A 23130-nucleotide genomic window follows, 5' to 3' on the forward strand; every position below is an offset into this window, starting at 1 on the left:
TTACAGTATCTGTATATCGCTACCTGAGGCTACTAGGCGCTTTCAGGAAGGAAGCTAACGGGGAGCTGCTAGAAACTTCCCTCAGCACCCCAGACTGCAGTGCCGCCGAGAGGAGGGAAGGGAGAAGGGGCTCTTTTTGCAGGGAGTTTGGAAGGACTTTATGAGAGGGCACCTCTCTGGGAAAAGAACTGGATTCAAACATCTGCCTTTCTCCCCCACCCCTTCAAGCGTGTGCAAGCCTCAGGGTTACCAGGATCCTGATTCAAAGGTCACCATTCAGTGACCTTCAGACCTCTGATTGATTTGGGAGCCTCCAGCCCTCTGGCCCACTCAGCTCTCCTGGGACATCCTGGGCAGCCACTCCAGACTCAGGGACGCCAGGAGCCTCTTTTCCTTAATCCCTCCAGCTGCTGGCTAGAGGCCCCAGCAAGGGCCAGGAAGAAGGCTCATTTCCCTGACCCCAGCAAAAGGGGAGGGGGAGCTGAGTCCTTGGGCCTGCCACCCAAGAACCATATTTCTATAGCAAGAGAGTTTAAGGAATGCTGCTGTTTGGTTTGGGGGAAGAAGAAAAATAATAAAAATAAATGTCAGTACTGTTAAATACACACACACATTGAATTGTTAGAAACACTGTAAGAAAATTTTATTGATGACTGTTCCAATAGATATAATGCATTTTGACAATGGAGTTTTAAAAATTACATTAACTTATTTATTTTGTGTGAAGGGGAATAGGAACTTCTGGAGGTCAAAAGACAACTTGCAGGAGTCAGTTCTCTCCTTCCCATGATGGAAAAACTGCCTGGCCCCAGGGATCAAACTCCAGTCTTCATGCTTAGCCACCATCACCTTTACCCAGCTGAGCCATCTCCCTGGCTCTGAGTTTTCCTATGGGGCCTGAGGGGTGAAGATGCAGTCTAACTCCAAACACAGTGTGGGCAAGTTGGGGCCTAATAATCAGGAATCAGGATGCAGATCCATGTATAGGAAAAGGCCCCGTGGGAACATCAGGAATGAGCTAGACTCTCTCTGCTCTGACGTAGCCATCTGGCAGTGTACAGGGCAGGGTGGGGAGACATCACTGGTGGGATGAGGAGGGTGATCAGGTATGTCAGATGTGGGGTGGTAGGTTCTTGCTAATAAAAGATTTTACGTAAAAGTATGTGGACCAGCCCAGAGGTTTCAGGAACTCCATGACAGTCTGACTGGGAGGACTAGAGAGATTCCTTTTGTCTCTAGACCCCTAGTTCCAGGAAAAGCCCATGAAAGGTCCTGGGTAAACCTGAGCCAATCAGCTCCAAGGATGACTATATATGGTTGAAAGGCCCAAAGACTGTTGCTTGAGATGACCTGGCCCCAACCAATCAACTTAGGCCTAATGTAACTGCTCCTTAGCACCTCAATCAAAATAGAGATTAGCTCATCATTCCTGGAAATCCCCAGTTTCCTTTAAAAGGCCTGTGCATCTTTGTCTCAGGTCATCATTTTCCAGAATGGTTGACCCCTGCATGCTGTAACATGTCTCTTAGTAAAATCTACTCTTGTCTTTGCATACTCTCTGAGTCTGAGTCTTGTAAGTCACTTTTGGACCCTACATGGCAAAGCCAAGAGTGTATCCAACAGTGGGAAGCTGTGAACCCTGATCTTATTACCAAATTCCTGAAGATATTGATAGCTGAGTATGTGGGTTCCATTCCCATCTTAAAGTGACCCTCAATACTCACCTCCTGTTGCAGCAGAGAGGGTGGAAATGAATTCAAGATCTCCTTCACCTCACTCTGGTTGTTCTCTGCATCCCTTAAAAGCCTCATGTTCATACCCCCTTCGAGGAGTCCATTCCATGAAGAGCACAAAAACTCTCTAGACCTTCTCCAGTGCAAAACTCTCTTTGGACATCAACAGCTTCAACTCATCCCTTAGGTACTATATTATGGGATGGCAGGTGGCTCCACTCCTAAAACCCTCGTCCCTTTTTTCATAGTATCTACTAGAAGAATCTTGAGGCACTGTCCAGGGATGGTCAGGTATAGATTCTAAATCAAACCTTGTCAAACACCACCCAGTCACTGCACACACATTCTGCAGGCCTGTGGACAGGCACAGCTTATATTCATGGATCAAGGAACACACAGAGTTCCCTGCCATCTGGGTGTGGTCATGCAGGCCTGTAATTCTAGCACTCTGGAGGCTAAGGTAGGAGGATTGTGAATCCCTATAATTGTGAGTCCCAGCATGGGCTACATAATGAGTTCCAGACCAGCCTTGATGACTCTGTCTCAATGCTCCCACATCACCATAGAAGAGATGGGCTCTCTTTTATCTGGAGGTGATAGAGTAGGGAACCAGACAGTGGCAACTGAGGCGAGGAAATTTTACAAGTGAATAGGGATCTGTGGCTGTAGCTCAATTTGTAGAGCACTCACCTAGCATACACAAGACCCTGGAACTGCAAAAAATAAAAATTTAAAGAAATTAATGGAGTTAGGCAATGACATGTGATGCTCCAATATTATAAAAAGTTATGGGTGACTATTCAGGCAGCAAACTGTCTCTGTCAATTTTTTATTTATTGGAAGCTGCTAACATGCACTTCCTACTTGCTCCAAACACTACTTTTATTCCTTCTCAAGTCTCTGATGTGGTTTAAGACCAAATAGTCATAGTGCCACATTTAAGTTTAAGTTGTTTAGAAGTTAAGAAATGCTTTCTTATAGGTAATACCAATAAGGTTAAAAGTTAATTTAGGTATAGAACTTTAAACTTGTCAAGATAGATAGGATAATCAGATACTTTCTCCTAAGTTGCTAAATACACATGGACTGAACATTGCATATGTAGATTTTACCTAACAGTTTTCATAATTTTATAATTATTATTGTATTGAAAGAAAAGGAGCCTTTTATTGGACTTAAAGGGGGAAATGTTGGTATAATGTTCTTTTGGAATGCATACACTTTACCCTTGTTCATTCAAATGCTGATTTCTCTCCCCTACTCTCTGGTTTCAATCTGGACATTGCATTGTGATACTTATTCTAAGCATCACCTGTTTCAACTTTGGGTAAACATGCCAAAATAAAGCAACTAGCCACAATGTTGAGCAAGGGAAAGGAAGCAGGAAGAGAGGGAGGAGCCAGAGGACAGGAAGAGCTGAGAGAGCAGAGGCAGGAGGAAAGGTCTTGGAACAATGTGGAGAGATGGACTGGACCTAATATATCATTAAAAGCAAGTATAATGTGGGAAATCTAAATTTTAGAAAACTATGAAGGCTTAGAGGTTTAGGATGGAGTAACTATTGCCCAGCATTGTGTTCTAGGTTAATTAAATAAATCCCAGTCTCTGTGTGGTGATTTGGGTATATAGCTGTTTAGGATTAACAGCATCGTTACTAAAAGATAATTATTAGTAACTATTAATCACCTCATACAACAGGCATGCTCAGACATGCCATCAAAAAACACAGAGAAGCCTGAAAATGGACAAATAGAATCAGACCAAACCTAAAACTTCTATGACCAGAAGATATATGATTGACAGATTACAAAGGCAGTTTAGGGGAGCAGCATGATGGCTCAGTAGATGCTTTCCCAACCTGAGTTCTGCCCACATGGTGGAAGAAGAGAAACAAAACACAAAAATATTGTTCTCTGACCTCCACATGTTACTATGGCAAGCTCTTCTGTATGCTGTACACACACATGCATAACAAATAAATAAGATTTTTTTCATTTCTTTTTATTTATTTATTTATTTTAGTTTTTATTAGTTACATTTTATTAACTCTGTGTCCCAGCTGTATCCCGCTCCCTCATTCCCTCCCAAACCCTCCCTCCCTCATCTCCTCCCTGTCCCTTTCCAAGTCCACTGATAGGGGGGACCTCCTATCAGTGGAGGTCCTCCTCCCCTTTCATCTGACCCTGTTTTATCAGGTATCTTCAGGACTGGCTGCAAAGTCCTCCTCTGTGGCCTAGAAGGACTGTTCCTCCTTTGGGAGGTGGGAGGTCAAAGAGTCTGCCATTGAGTTCTTGTCATAAATAGTCCCTGTTCCCCTTATTATGGGAAACCAATTGGTTACTGAGCTACCACAGGCTTCATCCAAGCAGAGGTTCTAGGTTATATCCATACATGGTCCTTGGTGGAGTGTCAGTCTCAGAAAAGACCCCTGTGCCCAGATATATTTGGTCCTTGTGGAGCTCCTATACTTTCCACATCATATAAACTCCCCTTCTTTCATATAATTCCCTGTACTCTGCCAAAGGTTTGGTTATGAGTCTTAGAATCTGCTTTGATACACTACTAGGTAGAGTCTTTCAGGGGCCCTCTGCGGTAGGCTCCTGTCCTAATAAACAAGATTTTATTTTGTTTTGTTCTGTTCTGTTTTTTCAGGACAGGGTTTCTCTGTGTATCCTTGGATGTCCTGGATTCGTTCTGTAGAACAGACTGGCCTCAAACTCACAGAGATCTGCCTATCTCTGCCTTCCTGAGTCCTGGCGTTACAGGCTTGTGCTACCATGTCTAGTTAAATAAACAACATTTTAAAATGGCAATGTTAAATGAAACAGTATCTATGTATTGTGTTTAAATATATAAGGAAACTCCTATAACTCAACACTTTAAAAAAAAGTCATGTGGCAGGAGAGATGGCGTGGCAGTTAAGAAACTGGCTGCTTTTCCAGAGGACTGGGGATCAGTCCCCAGCACCCACATGATGTCTCACAACCACCTATAACTCCATTTCCAGGGCATCCATAGGCACCAGATACATGGTGCTCAGACACAGATGCAACCAACACACTCACAATAATAAAAGGAAGTCTTAAAAACAACAACTACAACTTGGTTTTATCTTTCTTTTTTAAGAAAAAACTATTAAATTAATGTTTCTCCAAAGATGTAAAATGGCCAACAAAGTCATGAAAAGGCAACTGACATCATTAATCATTAGAAAAGTGAAAACTGAAACCATGATGCAGTAACACCAACCAATTAGGATGACTGAGGGCCAATGAGATGGTGGCAAAGGTGCTTGCTACCAAGCCTAATGACCTGAGTTCAATCCCTGGGACCTACATAATAGAAGGTGAGAACTAACTCCTGAAAGTTGCCCTCTGAACTCTACACATGTGCCAAGACTCATGTGTATGCATGAAGTTATACACACACAGTAAAAACAAACAAACAAATAAATAAGTTAAGAGAAACGAAGAAGCCACATGATAGTGGTGAATACCCTTAATCCCAGAACTCAGGAGGTAGAGGAAGGTGGATCTCTGAGTTTGAGTTTAGCCTGGTCTACAAAGTGAGTTCTAGGACAGCCAGAGCTACACAGAGAAACCCTATCTCAAAAAAAAATAGAAGAGGAAGAAGAAGAAGAGGAGGAGGAAGAGGAGGAGGAGGAGGAAGAGGAGGAGGAGGAGGAGGAGAAGACGACAGTGGCTACAGCTGTGAGAACACCTGGAACCATCTTTATTTCTAGATCCACAGATTTGGCTGCCAGAAATAACTGAAATCACATAGCATTTGCTTTTTTCCTGTTTGCTCTTTTTCTACTTAGCCTAATGTCCTCCAGTTTCACACATGGAACATGTATCTGAATTTCCTTCCTTTTTGTGACCGAATAATATCCCATTTTATGAGCATGCCACACCTTGTTTATTCGTTCATGTATTGGTGAACACTTGGCTATGTTCTGCCCCTTGACTGGCATATATAATACTTCTATGAACAAAAGCATAAAAACATTTCTTCCAGACCCTGCTTTCATTTCTTTTGGGTCTATGTCCAAAGTGGAACAGAAATTGTTTTGCAAGTGACTGTTGCCTAAGCATAGTGCCTGGAATTCAGGAGACTTTGAACTATGCTTACAAAACAGTCCTTGGAAGATGCCTCTGCTAAAACTCAGTACAGGTTATCTCCTTCAAGATATAATCTCTCTGTGTGTATGCATAGGGGTGGTAGAGATGAGGGTATCCTGTGTACGTGCACGTAGAAGCCAAAGGGCAAACTCAGATGTTAGTGTCACCTTAAGAAAAGAAAAACTCAGAGCCCCTCACTGGCCTGGAACTCACCAAATTCTATTTCTCCAGCACTGAGATTACAAGTGCACAGCACCACTGTGGTTTGTTTGTTGTTAACACGGATGCTAGGGATTGAACTCACTTTTTCATGCTAGCAAAGTAAGCGCTGACTGAGGCAGGAACTCATAGGATATCAGTTGGGGCCTAGGAAGATGAAATAAGCTGATTGATGCCAGGAAGCAGTAACAGTAGGTCAGGCGAATGCTGAAGGGTCATGTTCTTGTAAGTTTCAAGCAAGGAGGTGAAGCCCTCTGATTTTCCTCTTGAAAAGATCCCTGGGGCTGAAAGTGCTGAGTTCATCAGAAACAATTCAGGTCTGGGAGTAAGTTAGGGAGACATGTGGTGACCAGAAACACAGGCACAGCCATGGGTACATGGAGAAGAAGGGCCATGGGAAAGACCTGTACAGGGACAGGTGAGTTACTGTGTAAGATGAAGGGCTGGTGGTGGGATGGGAAGGTGCGACATGAAACATCGTCTTCCGGATATGGCATGCAGTCATGGACACACAGCAGTGGTGGCTACCTGCACAAACAAAAAAAAACAAAGTCATGAAAGTAGAAGGGGACTCATGGGGAAGAAAAAAAGAAGAAGAGGAGTGAAGAAAGAGAAAAAGGAAGGGGAGAAGGAGGAGGAGGAAGGAGAAGGGTGTTATCAGGAGCGGGAGAGTGATAAGAAAGAATAATGTGGGTGGTGAGGTGGCCAAAAATGTAAAGATTGAAGACTGGCAAGAAGGCTCAACCATTAAACTGCTTGCCATGAAAGTATGAGAACTGTAGTTGGTATCCCTAGAAACCCATGTAAATGCTGTGTGGCCGAGGGGCCCAGGTGTAATTCCACCCTCAGAAAGTGGAGACTGGGAAGCTCAGAGCAGGCTAGCTAGGGATCCTAGCCTTAGAAGTGAGCTCCAGGTTTGACTGAGAGACCCTCTTAACCTCGAGCCTCCATGCTTGTGTATGTATACACACATACCTATGCACACCACACACATAGGAAAAGAGAAAAAAAGTTAAAAATTATATGAACAAAGGCATGGATGTCTGATGGAGTTATCAGAGCCTCCCCGTTCCCCACCTCCTGCTATATCAGGTGGCTGAATGACAGACAGCCCTTGCTGCTCAAACTGAGACCATGTTTAGATACAAATGGTTGGCAGTGGTCGGACAAGTTTCTCCCGGAGCTAGAGGAGCGTGAGGCGTGAGTTTTCTCCATATGCTGAGCCAGCAAATGTGTCCTTGGATCTGATGACAGCTGTGGGGGTGGAACAGACTAGAGGCAGAGAGACCAGAGAGCTGAGATAACCCAGCCCAGACTTAAGCCTCCACAGTTGCTCTGGCTTTAGGCACCTACGTCATATGGGGTGTTCTGCCTGCCCCCCTCCTGTCCTCTCTTTTAAAGATTTTTCTTTTAAGTCTTCTCGCGATAAAAGGAGCATGTGCTCTTTGTAGCTGTGTGGGAAATCATGAGGGGAGATATCAAGAAGAGAGAAAGGAAGTATCCACAAGCAGACAAGCCAAAGATAAACTAGAGTCATTTTTTCACACATTTATTTCCATGAAGATCTATTCATAAAAAATGAAATTTTAAGAATACTATTCATGGTTTTTCATCAGTTTTCAAGTGAATGCCTGGTAACATGTACAACTTTGTTTCAAGTGTGAGGGTCACAAAAAGAAAGCAGAAACTTCATTGTCTTAGTGAAGTCTTCATATTCCACGTGGCCTTGCCATTCCACCCCAACTCCATACATTGCTTGCTGTTCCCGCTCTCACCCCCATACCTCACCTCACCAGGATGGCTTCTACCCTGACCAGGTAGTTTTAAGAGACACCACCTCTAGGACAGCTTAAAAGTTCATATCATGGATATGCAAACGTGTATTTACCAGTCACCTATTATTAGAAATTTAGCCTATTTATCTATGTCCCATCTAGCCATCCTATTGTCTATCTACCACTTACCATCTACGTCTCTACAATTTATTCAACACCAAGCAATTATCTAGCCAACTATCTATCAATCTAGCCTCCATCTACCTCCTCACCATCACTCTTCTAGCCACCAGGGGTAAGACCAAACGGACACGGGTGCATGAAGAGGTCCATTGAAATTGGTTGTGAGACACTGACAGGATTGATGGGAACTGGACTCAGATCTTCTGCAGGAGCAGAACACTCTCTTAACTACAGAACCATTTCTGCAGTTCTCTCTAAAACCAAAACAAAACTGTGTTTGTGGGTGTATGAGTGTGTGCATGCATGCATGTGTGAGTTTATGTATGTCTGCATACACACATACATGCCTGAGGAGTTGACTACCCCAGAAGCTGGAGTTACAGGTGATTATGAACCACTCAACATGGGTGTGAGAACTAGACCCAGGTACTCTGCAAGAGCAGTGTGTACTCTTACCCACTGAGTCACCATCTCAGCCCCAGAGGTGGAAAGACACATCCTCAATGTGGGAGGCACCGCTGCGTGGGCCATGTCCTGGGATGAATGAACAGGAGGGAGTTACCTCAGCACTACCAAACATTCGTTAATTCACTGTTCTCTGCTCTTGACTGTGGACTGAAGTGGTGCTTCAAATTCCTGCCTCCTTGGCTTTTCAAAACAATGGACTGTAACCTGATTTGGAGTTTACTTGTTTGTTTGTATGTTTGTTTTTAGAAGACATGGTCTCACTATGTAGCTCTGACTATTCTGGAACAAACTCTGTAGATCAAGATGGCTCAAACTCACAAAGATCTGACTGCCTCTGCCTGCCGAGTGCTGGGATTAAAGGTGTGTGTCACAGTTGGCTTAAACTGTAACCTGGATCTGTGAATCAAATAAAGCCTTTCTCCATTACGTTGCTTTTGTCACAGCAACAGAAAAAGAAACTAACATGACACTCATGATCCAGTCACCTCTCCATAAGCCTTTTTCAGGGAGCTTCATTTCCAAGCCTTAACATGTAGTTACTTACTTTGATAGACCATGGTGAGATGAACAACCCTTCACCAAATCCATGCACTGAGTTCCCCACACACTCAGAATATACTTAGAGCTAGGGTCATTTTTTTAGAATAATAGAGTTTGGGGGATTTGTTTGTTTGTTTGTTTGTTTGTTTTTTAAGAAAAAGCAGGACACCTGTGCCCAGATATATTTGGTCCTTGTGGAGCTCCTGTCCTCTCCAGGCATACTAACTCCCCCTTCTTTCATATAATTCCCTATACTCTGCCGAAGGTTTGTTTATGAGTCTCAGTACCTGCTTTGATATACTGCCAGATAGAGACTTTCAGAGGTTCTCAGTGGTAGGCTCCTGTCCTGTTACTTGTTTTCTCTTACATCCAATGTCCATCCCATTTGTCATTCTAAGTGAGGGTTGATCATTTTACCCAGGGTCCTCTTTCTTGTTTATCTTCTTTAGGTGTAGAGATTTCAGTATGTTTATCCTATCTTATAGGTCTAGTACCCACTTATAAGTGGGTATATACAGGAGCTCCACAAGGACCAAATATATCTGGTCACAGGGGTCATTTGTGAGACTGTATCTCCAACCAAGGACCATGTATGGATATAACCTAGAACCCCTGCTCTGATGTATCCCATGGTAGCTCGGTATCCTAGTGGATACCCTAGTAAGGGGAACAGGGACTATTTCTGACATGAACTCAATGGCTGGCTCTTTGATCTCCCCTCCCCACTCAAGGGAGGAGCAGTCCTGCTAGGCCACAGAGGAGGACTTTGCAGCCAGGCTTGAAGATACCTGATAAGCTAGGGTCAGATGAAAGGGGAGGAAGTCCTCCCCTATCAGTGGACTTGGAAAGGGGTAGGGAGAAGATGGACTTGGAAAGGGGTAGGGAGTGTGGGAATGGGAGGGAATTAGGGAGGGGGCTACAGCTGGGATACAAAGTTAATAAACTGTAACTAATATTAAAAAATAAAAATTTACTTAAAAAAAAGAAAAATCAGGACGACTGCTAAGGTAATGCAACTAACATCCTTATAGAAGAAGAGAATGGGACTCAGACCACGCACAGAGAGTGAGAGCATGTGATCTGACAGGAAGAAGACACACACCTGAAAGTTATGAGAGGGAACTGTGGAGAAGCCAACCGGTTTATGGGGAAGAGGAGAGTTTAATGAAGAAGGCTCTACCAGGCAAACAGGTTGTAAGAGCCAGAGGACTGAGGCGTGTGCTGGCTGATAGTGTTTTCTGTACATGACATGGGAATTGTGCCCATGAACTCTCATCAATATTGCTGCCTGAACAAGGCCAGCATGGTGACAGCACCAGTTGACATGCCAGCATGGATGAGGGAAATTTCACAAGGTACCACCCTTAGACAAAGAACTGCAGGTAATTAATGACCACAGAGAGATGGACAATCAGTCTGCTCCAGGGACAAGCCCCCTGATAGATTACCCAGTCCCAAGCCGTCAGCCCTAAACATGTATACATATGAGTAATACTAAAAGAATTCAGATGTAGCCAACTGGCAGCTCAGTCTCCATGTGGGTTCCCAAGTAAGGGGATCAGGGGCTGCCTCTGACATGATCTTTGATGCCTGCTCTTTGATCGCTCACCCCTGGTGATGCAGTTTTGTGAGGCCACAGAGAAAGAGGATCCAGGCAGTCCTGATAAGCTATAGGCACATGGCAGAGAAGGTGAACTCCCCCTTTCAGTGGACCAGGGGATGGAGATGGGGGAAAGAGGGAGAGAGAGTGAGGCTGGGAGGAGTTGAGGGAGGGGGTTTCAATCAGGATATATAATGAATAAATTGTAAAATAAATAAATAATTTTTAAAAGAACTTAGTGAGAGATAGGGGTGTGTGTGTGAGTACTTGTGCAAAACAAATAAGAGGTCATGAATTTGAGAGGGAGTGGGGAGATGGCATAGAAGGAATTAGATGGGGGAAGTGGGAGGGGTGGAAATGTTGTAAATACAGTTCTCATGTATGAAACTCCCAAAATTTTTTTCCAAAAACATTAACATACAAAAGGCCCTGACAGTGGAAAAACTGACAGCTATTAGTTCATCTATACCTCATGCAACCAACTGCGCATGCTCTGAAAAGCCCATAGTTGAAGGATCCCAGAGCTGGCTAATATGTTACTGATCCACAAAAAAAGTTATTGCAGACTTCACTTCTCCCCTTTGCTCTTTCTTGCCCTCTAGAACTAAGGCTATTCAGCAGGCTTAGCACACCTCCCCCTCTCCTTGACCTCTCCCCTAGTACACTCTCTCCGTCTCAGTAATGATCCTCCTATCTCTACACATGAAGAGCCACAAGCACCTGGAAACTTTATTGACTGTCTTCTAGACTCACATCAGCACCTTGCTCTTGGAATTCAGCCTCCAGAAATATTAAACATTTCTGATGTTTAAGTTACTGAGTCTGTTAGTACTATGTTTTGGTGGCTCTAACAAGTGAATCCAGTTAGGAATCTGAAATTACAAAAAGACAATATTCTATTTATTTCTTCCCACAAGAAAGAGCTAGGCTAATCAGGAGTCTCTCTGAAGCTTGGTACTGTTCTATGCAGGATCTGGGGGCAGCAGAGGACAGGTACTGTCTGGCTTTCAAAGACAGAAAAGGATTGACATTGACGTCATCTGCAGAAGTGTGGTCTCTGGAGTGAGACCCCACTGGATTGGTTGGCAGGCAGAGGCGTGTTTATCAGACTGAGTCCATCTTTGATGGGCCCCGGCTCTCCAAAGCAAAACAATTGTTTGGCTTGCAGAAGCGTGTCCACTGAGGCGAGCTGTCATTGATCAGCTGAACGGGCTTGTTTCTGATTCTGATATCTACTTCCTTCCCTGGCTAAGAACCAATACAGCTTTTCCTTAGCTCATAGAAACTTTCTTATTCTTAACATTGTTTTTCAGGTAACTGTGGCTGTAATAGACTGTCAGTGGACTGAGATGAGAATGTGGTCTGCATTACTTATCTAAACATATACTAATGGCCTACAATTGGCATTCCATACATGGGGGAATTGTCATTATTTCATCAGGCGTGCACTGTTGGGAAACTGGCATGAGGCTGGGTAAAGTATGTGCATATGTCCAAGTTTAACTTTTATTTACTTATTTTCAATGTTAAGATTACGTTTGTTGTGTGTATGGCTGTAGGTATGTGTACTTATATATGTAATATATTATATACGTACATACATGCATACTTACATATGAATTAACAGACTTGTGAAGGTGAGAGGGTACAGGTGATGCTGACCAGGAATCTTGAACCATCAGTCTCACTCAGCCTACAACTCAAAGGAACACTAGAGCCCTTCAGTTTGGAAGTAAACATGCATCTGACCCAGGAGAATCTGGTGGGAGCTAGAAGTGACTTGACAGGCTTTCTCGAAATACAAAACCAAAGTTAAGCCAAAACAAAACAAAAACAGCAAAAGAATAAAAAAGAAGAAAGAAAACAAAAGACAGGGATAGGCAAATTGGACTGACAAGTGCTGACAAGTTCAGTAATTGATGAATAGAAAAACTTGGCTGTGACAATATGAAGGTCACTGTAGACCTTGATGAAAGGATTTTCTGATGGAGATGCCCAGCCATTCAGGGCTTTGGACAAGACGCACTAATTTCAGTTGGACTTTCTTTTCGGCATCTACCTGTGTGTGTATATGTTTATACGTGTATGTATGTGTGGGTTCATGCGTGTATGTGTGTGTTATGTATATGTCCATTTGTATGTAAGTTTAGGTGAGTGTATGTGTATGTGAATGTGAGCATGTATTGTGTGTATGTGAGTGTGCACATGTGTGTATGTCTATGTGCATGTCGTATGAGTATGTCTGTGTGTGTGTGTGTGTGTGTGTGTGTGTGTGTGTGTGTGTCTATGTGTGTGTGAGTATACGGGTATAGGTGTAATATGTGTATATGTGTATATTAATGTGTGCATGTGTATGTGAGCATGTATATGTATGTGAGTACATGTGTGCATGTGCATTCATGTGTGTGTATGCATGTGTAAAAGCTGGGCTATGCTGTCATGGATGGGGAGAACATATAAGAAATAACACCAGATGCCTGGGGAGACATGGTGGCAACAAGGGTGTGGTCATGAGGATAGACACACTTACAAAAGAGGTTGGCTTTCTAAGGCAAATATGGAGTAGTGGAAATAGAGCCCTGAATCAGACTTCTATATCAGCTTCCTCTCCCAAAGGTCAAGGAACATCTCTGAGAAGAGGTGGAAAGACTGTAAGAGCCAGAAGGCAGGGAGGAGAGCTGTGAAGTGCTGTCTTCTGGACATGGCATAGCTGGTACACTTGTGAACTCACAGCAGCTGTGGTTTCCTACACAAGACCTGACCAACACCAAACCACTCAGACTTCCAACATAGATGGGAAAGGGGATTCCCAAGACCCCACCCCTCATTGAGAAGCTCCTGGCACTTGGTGACTGCTGAGGAAGGAACAGTTAATTCTCTTGAGTGGAATGGCATTGGTAGGTTAGCCATATCCCAGGGTTTGCCCCAAATCCATAAGAACATAGGCAGCAATGATTGAACTCAGTGTATTGGTTTTTAAGAAGGACATAAAGGTGGGTGGGAGATGTTTAAGAAAGACATGAAGGTGGGGGGAGAGATGTTTTTGCTGGAGAGAAGATGCCTAGGAAGGTTGTGAGCAGGGAGTAGAAGATGGATATGCTCAAGATATGTTGTATGCATTGTGAAGTGGTCAAAGGATAGGTACCAAGCAAATTAATAAAGTTTAAAACAAACTTTAGGAAAGTTAAATAAATGTCAAGATGTGAGTCTGAGGTGTGTGATCCCTGGTGAGAGGCCTCAAAGCATCCTCACGGAGCTATGGGTCCACAAGAGCCTCCTGGCTAACATCCTCATCTCAGTGTTCCCTTCATTTCTGAGCTAAACTGCAGGTGGAAACAAAGACATCTCTACCTTGCTGCCTAGTACACAGGGGTGGGTGTGTGGAGGGGAAGAGAAGATAGTTCTGCTTAGAAGAGGTGGCCACAGTCTCTTCCTAGTGTTCCCTAGAGGAACAGTTCCCAGTCAGCAAGAGACTACTGCTCTTCCAGATCAAATCCTAGTTCCTGGTTTTCATCAAATCATTTGTTCATTGCCCATTTTCCATCATATTGTAACACAAAAGCTCTACATCTTTTGCAATGACCAGCATTGAATATGACCCCAATTCTTACCTGTTGAACTGCATTCCAAATGATACCCCAAGTTAGATGATGAAGCAATAATAAATATTTCACTAGGACAGTGAGAAAAGGAGCTTGCCACCATGCCCAATGAGTAGAGTTCAACAGAACCCTAGAACCCACACAGTGGAAGAAGAACACCAACTCGGACAAACTGTCCTCTGACTTCCATACTCCAGCCCTGGCATGCATGCTCTCCCCCCAGCACATACACACATTAAATGAAAATGTAACCAATTTTTTAAAAGAAATAAACTTGTTATTTTTTTTCAAATGTTTTTTTTTCAATACTATGACATTGTATCTATATCAAAGTACAAACACACAAACACATACAGAAATACACTGGCTTTTGTTTGTTTGTATTTAGTGGTATTAGTGTTTAAAAAGGTGCTAAAAATGTGGCCTGGCCTCCCAGGTGCATTCAGTAGCAGCGTTTTTTAAGTCAAATGTCCACCTGTGCTTTTCAAAGGCCTTCTATTTGCTCCTGGTGAGTGTGATAAATGGGGCTTCCAGCAAAAGCACCTCAGAGACCTGTCTGCACGATCTAACATGGATTTTCATTTCAGAAAGGTCATGGAGAACAGATTAAGGGTACAAATGCCAGAGGATAGGACCCAAGGCAGGAATCCAAGCTGAAGGGTGTGGTGGCCTTCACCATATTGCAAAGAGTAAAGTGGGGTATGAGGGAAGAATTATTTTAGGAGACAACACCAGAAAGGCTGGTGACAGATGGGACAGGCCAGGTGTGGCAGGAACAGCATTCATGTTTCTTCCCTGGCTCCCTAAGATGAACCGTGGCTAAGAATGAGTGAAGAATGAGTGGGTATGAAGTCCCCTGCTGGAGCAGAGTCTGATGGCCACTTCAGTTCTGGAAAGAGATAAAGTATGTCCCCTCTCCATCAGGAAAGATATTAAGTTCTGAAAGTAGAATTGGTTTTCTGTTTTTGTTTGTTGTTGTTGTTTTCCTTTGTGGGACTCCATGAGAATGGAAAAGGGTTCAAAAGTCAGAGGAAGGGCTGTGGAGATGGCTCAGAAGTCAAAGGGCTTGCTGCACAAAGCATGAGGACCTAAGGCCAAAACCACAACATTCACATAAAAAAGTCAGCTATGATGAAAAGGCTGGATCCCAGTACTAGAGGCAGAGACTGGACGACCCATGAGGCTCGCTGGCAGGCTCATCTAATTGAATCAGTGAGATCTAGATTCAGTAAGAGACCCTGTCTCAAAACATAATGTGGAGAGCGATTAAAGAAGATTCCTGGTGTCATTTTCTGGTTGACACACATACAAGGTGGGAGTGGGGGGACATCAAAAATACTAAAGCAAGTCTGTGACACAGGTGTGGGATGTTTGTTTGTTGAGATAGTGTCCCTGAACCAATCAGAGTGGACATGCTTAAGAATGGAACGACTAGGCCTTGGTCAGATTTTAACCAGTTTCTTCATGGGAAGGATGGCCTTTATCATATAACAGAGAAGAAAGGAATACTGGTCAGACTATTGTAATAACAGAATTGTGTGTGTGTGTAAGAGAGAAAGAGACAAAGAGACACACAGAGAGACAGAGAGAGAGAGAGAGATGTATGTGTGTGACAGATGTACGTGTGTACCCAGTGTCTTTGTACAGAACAGAGAACTCCTGACAGTTGGTTCTCTCCTTCCACCTTGTTTTTGAGGCAGATTCCCTTTTGATTTTTCTACTGTGCTGTGTATCTAATGTTAGACATCCAGCAAGCTTCCAGGAGATTCTCTTGTTTCTGCTCATTATCTTGCAGAAAGGAGTGCTAAAACTATAGGTGTACATCACTACACCTAATTTCTGTGTTAATGCATTCTGAAATTGAGTTCTGGTCATTAAACTTGCATAGGGCTTTTTTATTTTTTATTTTATTTTATTTTTGACCTACAGAGCCATCTTGCTGGGCCCAGCTTATATTTATGACTATTAATGACACCTACTATATATCTGGAATTTTCATTTATCTCAGACAATAAATTTTTCTTTTAATTGAAGCCAATTTGAAGTTAAAAATCTTACTTTAGATCTCAGGTCATTTATGTACTTTTTTCTTTTTCCTGTTGCAATAAATTCTATGAGAACAGATGGTAAATATATTTTTTTTCATTGCTCCAGTCTCTTTGCCTAAAACCATGTCTGACACTGCAAACATTGTTCAGTGTGTTAGTGCTTTCATTATTCATTTGATATTGGTCTCACCCCAATCCCAACAAGCTCATTTCCATGCAACACAATATTCAGCTTTATTTTAACTCATTTCTACATCCCCATGATCCTAGTATATAGTCCATATAAATAGCACCCTTTGTCCCTTTCTCTTATTATGAGAAATAAGAGACTAAATGCCATATCTGCTTTGATAACAATTGCATCCTGTGGACCAAGCACTGTCTAGCATACAAAACCCCACACCCAATCCTCACTGGTAGAATGGATTGATAAAAGGTGAGCATGAGGGAAGTCAATGTCACTGTGAAGCTTCTGAGATGAGAATGTGTAACTCTATGGCATCTGCAAAGAGTCACCAACTTTCTGCAGTTCTGGAGAGATCAACAAAATTCTTGCACACTAAGAGCGAGTTTGTCAGGGCTCTGGAGAGTTCTCCCTTCCCCCATCAACTTAAGTGGACTCCAGTTGTTCTGCTTTAGCTGCTTTCAAGACTTGTTAACTACAGAGTCAGGTTCCTTCTATTACAGTGGAAACTGTAGCTGGTTGGGGAAGGAAGGCTGGGAAATGGGCAGGGACTGAAAATTTTCAGCTCTTGAGACAAGCTGGGGGAGGGGTGCGGGGGGTGGGCCGGAGGCAGGAATCTGACCAGCATACTGTCAGGTCCCAAGAAATTTAATAAACATCAAATATTTAATGAAGGTATGAGAGCAAAACCTTTCAATGCTGCTATGTGGGAGTTCTCAATTAAGGTGACATAAATCAGGGCTGGAGAGATGGCTCAGTTGTTAAGAGCACTTACTACTCTTGCAGTAGACCCAGCTTGGATTCCAAGTACCCATGTTGGGCAGTTCAAAACTACCTGTAACTCCAGACTGATCAAACCTCTCCAGCCTCTGAGGAACACCTGCATTCATGCTCTCCCTCCCCCGCCTTGCTCTCTGGCTCTCTCACATACACACACAATTTACGTTTTTTAAAGTGATGATATAATTATCACACAGCACAAAGTTTATAAATTGCAGTTTATTGGGCATAGCCTCCTGATCTCCTATGTAATTGTTTGGAGATAATTATTTATAAATTCCTTTGCAACACAGTTTTCTTTTCTCCTTCAGTTCTTTTTCTAAAAGGATGAAAGTCATCTTCCATCTTAAACTTAACAGTCGCTTTAGTGTGCCAGACAAAACACAGGACAGGCAGTATATCCAAGTTGGAAATTCTTGTGGGTTTTTTAAAATTGTTTATCTGAAATTCAAATTTAGCTGGGTTATTCTGTTTCTTTTTTAATTTGCTAAATCTGGAAGCACTAGTTCTCACACTACACTATGCTGCTTTGTGGCAAAGGCAAATTGGTTTTCTCTCCTCCCCTGTTATACCATTCACCTAACAGTAGATCAGTGGTTCTCAACCTACCTAATGCTGCAGCCCTTTGTTCTGCAACTCATGTTGTGGTAACTCCCAACCATAAAATTATTTTCATTGCTATTTCATAGCTGTAATTTTGCTACTGATATGGATCATAGCGTAAATATTTTTAGAGATAGAGATTTGCCGTGGGGTCTCAACCCATAGGTTGAGAATCACTGCTCTAGACACTACTTTTTCAGGGCTTAGTTTCTGGGGAAATAGTTATTGAGTGGGTTAGGAATACAGTTCAGTTGACAGAGCGCTTGTCTAGCATGCATGAAATCCTGAGTTGGATCCCCAGGACTCAGGCCAGGGAGGCAGGATAATAAGAGGTTCAAAGTCATCTTGGTTATCATAGGCTAGCTATGATATATGATACACACACAGAGAGAGAAACACATACATACACACCTATGTATATGTTTTTTTCTCTACAATATAATGAAATCCATTGAAAATATAATTAAGGTAACTCTAAACTGGAAACATACTTTGAAAGGGCACTGCTTAGCATATAAAACCCCATACCCTAATCCTCATTGGTAGAATGATAGACTAAACAGATTGATCACTAGTAGGCATGAGTGAAGTTAATGCCAGTTGTTAGTAGGTCAAAGGAGTGTGCATAAATATGAATCTCAAAGAACCTCAATTCCTTGGGTATAATACACAGAGGCCATCATTCCACTTCCCATCCTCTACGAGGACTTGCTAAGTAGCCTATAGCAATGGGCATATGCAAAAGTTGGAAGCCTGCCTTGGAAAAAGATGGGAAAGATTGGGGGCTAGATGCATCCACAGAGTGCCTGGGCTGGGAGCAGAGTACCTGAGTAAGTGCAGCTCACAGGTGTCCAAGCAGGAAGCTGTCCCTGGCGGCTGCCCTCAGCAGCCCATTGGGAGGCAAGGAGTCACTTGATGGCTGCACAGCCCAGGTTCCCTAAGGGTTAAAAGAGCCTCAAACCAAATGAACAGTAAGAGCCTGGGTCCTACTCTTACCCTACCCCCACCCACATACCTTTACTCTACAGTTGATGAGTTCTCAGAACTTCGTGTGCCTAATTAGCATTGACCAGAGGAGGAGAAAATCTGTAAGAGGCTTAGCAAGGGGTCTAAGGATCTTTTGCCAAGGTACCTGACCTTTAAGTAGCTTTATTGAGATTGGATTCATGGAAGTCAAAACTACACATAGCATACAACTCAGTGTTGTTGTTTGAAGGAAATTTATAAAGCAGTAGTTCCTGGATGTCAATCTATTTCCAGATCAGCTGTGGGCCATCACCAGCACTCACTGTTAGAACAACCTCCCCCCACCCTCACGCAGTGTGTGTCAAATCCTCTTTTCCACCAGTCCATTTCTGTGGGTTGTGGCTCCCAACCCTAGGGAAGCATTCATCTGCCTGTCTTTAAGTTTTCCATTCCCACCATTTCATAAAAATGGAATCTTCACAACTTGGCCTCACTTCTTTTAACTAATCAGTCCTTGATGTTTATCAAAGTTGCAGTTCATCAGGAGTCTGGCTCACTCTTAAGAGGTTTTTGGAGTTTAGAACTGCACCGCTGGACATTCAGGTGAGTTATGAAGAGTATTGAATGTGACTGGAAAGAAGAGGTCTGGCCACCCCCACTCTCACCACACCCTACCACCAACCTCAAGTTTGGCTTCTTCAGGCAATTTCTCTTTACCCTCAATTGAACATGCTTCTTTTCTAATTTGCTGATGGGAAGACTGTTAAGGTTGTAGACTTTGTTCTCTACCTGGCTTGGCTTTAGATCCAGGCACTCTCCATTGCTAGTTATGTGACTCTTGTGTCTTGGTTTTCAGGAAACAGTGGTTTCTGGATTAATGTGTTACTGAAGAGAAATTTATTGTATAGATTCGGCCATGTGGCTAAAAACATTAGCTCTCTGTTTCCTGAAGGGATTCCTACTTTTATCTCCCTATCCATCCATCTATCTACCTCTTCATCAACTCATAAACAAACAAACAGGACAGGTAGAATGAAAAATATCTTTAATCCCAGCACTTGGTAGACAAAGGAAGAGGCTCTCTCTGAGTCTGAGACCAGCTTAGCCAACACAGAGAATTCTAGGACAGTCAGGGCCGCATAGTAAGACCTCATCTCGAAAACAAACAAAAGCAAATAGTAAAATCCTAACCAAGTCCCCATGGCTTCAAAATGGCTATTTTAACTATATAGAAGTCCATTTGCTGTGTGGAGATTACAGGCATGAACGACTATGTCTGGTTGTATGTAGTGCTGAGGATCAAACCCAGGGCTTTGTATATGTTAGGCAAACGTTTTACCAACAGATATATGCCCCTAGCTAGGATCCTGTGTTTGGGAAGGAAAAAAAAAGGGTGGTTTGAAATTTTGTTAACAAGCCGTCCCCCTCCCTTTCTTTTTAAATGTCCAGGTCAATTCTGTAACATAAAATTATTTGCTCATTTTGCACAGGGTGGAAATTTATTCCTCCCTCCTCCAAGATTATTTTTTATAATTTTGGTCCTTTTTTTTTTTTTTTTTTTTTTTTTTTTGGTCCTTTTTTTTCTTTTTCTTTTTTTTTCCCCCCTCAAGAATGGTTGTTCAACTCTGGAAGTGAGCCATTTGCTTGCTATATGCAGATTTATTTGATTGCAATCAAATGCTCTAGCTTTAAGAGCAGGCATAATCTGGGGAGGTAGAAACAGAGATGAGAGTCCCAACTTCTTCCCAGTAAATGGAGGAGTGTTGGACAATTTTCTTAACCTTCTCAGGCCCAAGATTCGCCCCCAGAAGTGGATAGCAATGGCGTTACCTTCCCTGGCTGCCTGGGGGATTAACCGGAACTCTCTGAGTGAGCACAGCACCTGGTGGCCAGCGACTATTGCGCAATTGTCAGCTGTTGTTATTTTCATTATGCTGAGTTCCTTCCAATTAAAATCACTGAGGGATTGTAAACCTCTGTGGACCAGTTAATTAAAATGAACTGGGATGAACTCCACCGGTCTCTAGGCCTTGGCACGCTTTGCAGGACGGATGAATTATCTGTTCCTTGAAAGTTGGAAGAGAACTTTGTGCTCCTACTACAGTCGCGCTGTTCCTTCCCTTTTGGTGTGAAGGGGGGCAGGGAGGTTACTTTTAAAAACACTCTCCTGCCATTTAAATAAGAGTTTTAGAATGTAATCCTAAGAATGGGGTCAGCCAAATCTTTCTGTAAAAAAAAAAAAAAAAAAAAAAAAAAAGTGGCAAAATATCAGACTTTGTATCACATACAGTGCCTTCTATTTTAAGAATTATTTTTTAAAAAGTGTGTGTGTGTGACACACGCACGCACACTGAGTGCAGCTGACTGCAAAGCACAGGAGAGGGCCTTAGCGTCCTGGAACAGGTGGTATTGCTCAGACTTGTGAGTGCTCTGAAAGAGCAGCCAATGCTGCTAACCATGAGCCACCTCTTCAGCCCTACAATCTGATTTTTACTGGTGGTCAGTTATTACTTAACCATTGAGCCATGTGCCTTTAGACCCATTACCCCAACCTCTTCGTATCTGTCCCCCTCTGTAGAACAGGATTTACTAGTAGTACCTACTGTAGACAGGTGTCATGGGGTTTGATAAGCTATCAGCTATAAACTGCTTGGATGCTTTCCTGATTATCAGTTGTCGATATTCAGGTTATCACCTCAAAGTAAGGTATGTTCTGGGCTTCTAATGCCTATGCGTTAAGATCTCTCTCTCTCTCTCTCTCTCTCCTCTCTTAAAATGTATAATGCATGAGAATTATTCCTTGGGAGAGTGAAGAAGGTTGTCTATAAACTGACAAGGACTCGGAGCACATTTTGATGCAAGCACTCCTCTGCCATTGCTAAGTTCTTAGTATCTACCTTTTCAGAATGATACATTTCATTATGGCTTTCAAATTTAATAGCCTAGAAAAGTACCCAGTGGTTATTGAAGAGTTCAGGTATCTAGCAGATTTGGGTTTGATTCTGAGATCTGCCATCCACACTAACTTGTAACCTGGAGGGGGGGAAGAATAAAAGACACTAACCTTTCAAGGTTCACCTCCCTTCTATGAAAGATGGAAAGAGGAGTTAGCACATACAACGTGTGTGGGGCAGGGCCTTACACACTGTAAAATTTTAATAAGTGATACTTATTATTTTTACTCTCCTCCAGGGAGTTCGCTCAGGAACCCACTTAAGATTAAAAGCCATTTGCTGGATTTTTAAAAGTGTTCTCCTCTTACTGTAGGTCTCCAGTGCCTACCTGTGGGGCTGGAAAGATGGCTCCCCGGTTAAGAGTGCTTGCTGCTCTTGCAGGGGACCAGAGTGCCTGTAATTCCAGCCCCCGGAGATCTCACCCTCTCCTTTGGCAGGTGGCATTCATGCACATGCATGAACACACACAGATTCTTTCTTTCTTTCTTTCTTTCTTTCTTTCTTTCTTTCTTTCTTTCTTTCTTTCTCTCTTTTTCTTTCTCTCTCTCTTTCTAAGAAATGCCTAGTTGTAGTATAAGAGCTAATTGTTTCCCAAAGATTGCCTTCATGAGCCTGTCAGTCATACTTTCTCAAGGGTGGGCATTTCTGAAGCCTTTCCAGTACATCTGTGTGGGGTTGGTTTAGAACATACTAAGCAGTATAGACTGAGCCAAATATGAACCCTGTCTTTTTTTCAACTTATTAGGTTCTGAACTTGAACCTAGGTGGGTAATATCCTCTATGAGTTACAGGCTTCTTATCTTTAAAACAAGCCATCTTGGTTTCAGTTTCAATAAGGCTGCTGGGTGGATGAGTGCACCCACACATATGTTTTTATATCAGCTTTATTAAGCCATGACTCACATACCTAAGATTTGCCCATTGCAAGTGTGTGATTTGGTAGCACCAAGTATACGACAAGAGTCACCAAGCTATCACTGTAATCAATCTAAAAATGCTCTGACTCTCCACTCTCTCTCTTCTCTCTAGCCTTAGGCCACCATTAAATTTACTTTATAAATTCTCCTTTTCCTGACAGTTCATGTAATGAAATCATCTGGTAGATGGCATCTTATGACTGGCTATTTTTGCCTAGCAGATTGTTTTCCAACTTCATGCTATAGCATGTATCAGGATTCCATTTAACTTTTAATATTTTTAAATATTTTGTGGGTATGAGTGTTTTGCATGCATGTATGTCTGTGCAGCACAGACAGGGGATCTGTTGGATCCCCTGGAACTGTTGTGCTGAGCACTGCACCTTAGTCCTCTAGAAGAGCAGTCAGTGCTCTTAACTGTCGAGCCATCTTTCCTA

General features: G+C 42.7%; 1 protein-coding gene across 10 annotated transcripts in view; it reads right to left on the reverse strand.

Moving 5' to 3' along the window:
• Usp29 (ubiquitin specific peptidase 29) overlaps positions 1 to 23130 on the reverse strand; it is a 215687-nt gene that overhangs the window by 178011 nt on the left and 14546 nt on the right. For 2 of the 10 annotated variants that reach the window (XR_008721808.1, XR_008721806.1), the window contains one exon: positions 3806 to 6601. The exons of the other annotated variants lie outside the window; for them this stretch is intronic. The gene's annotated coding sequence lies outside the window, so the exon portion shown is untranslated. Of the gene's footprint in view, positions 1 to 3805; positions 6602 to 23130 lie in introns of those variants that run through there. 10 annotated transcript variants of the gene reach the window in all.

This window comes from Psammomys obesus, unplaced genomic scaffold, assembly GCF_907164565.1.
Source record: "Psammomys obesus unplaced genomic scaffold, mPsaObe1.curated_primary_1811, whole genome shotgun sequence".
Lineage (NCBI taxonomy): Eukaryota > Metazoa > Chordata > Mammalia > Rodentia > Muridae > Psammomys > Psammomys obesus.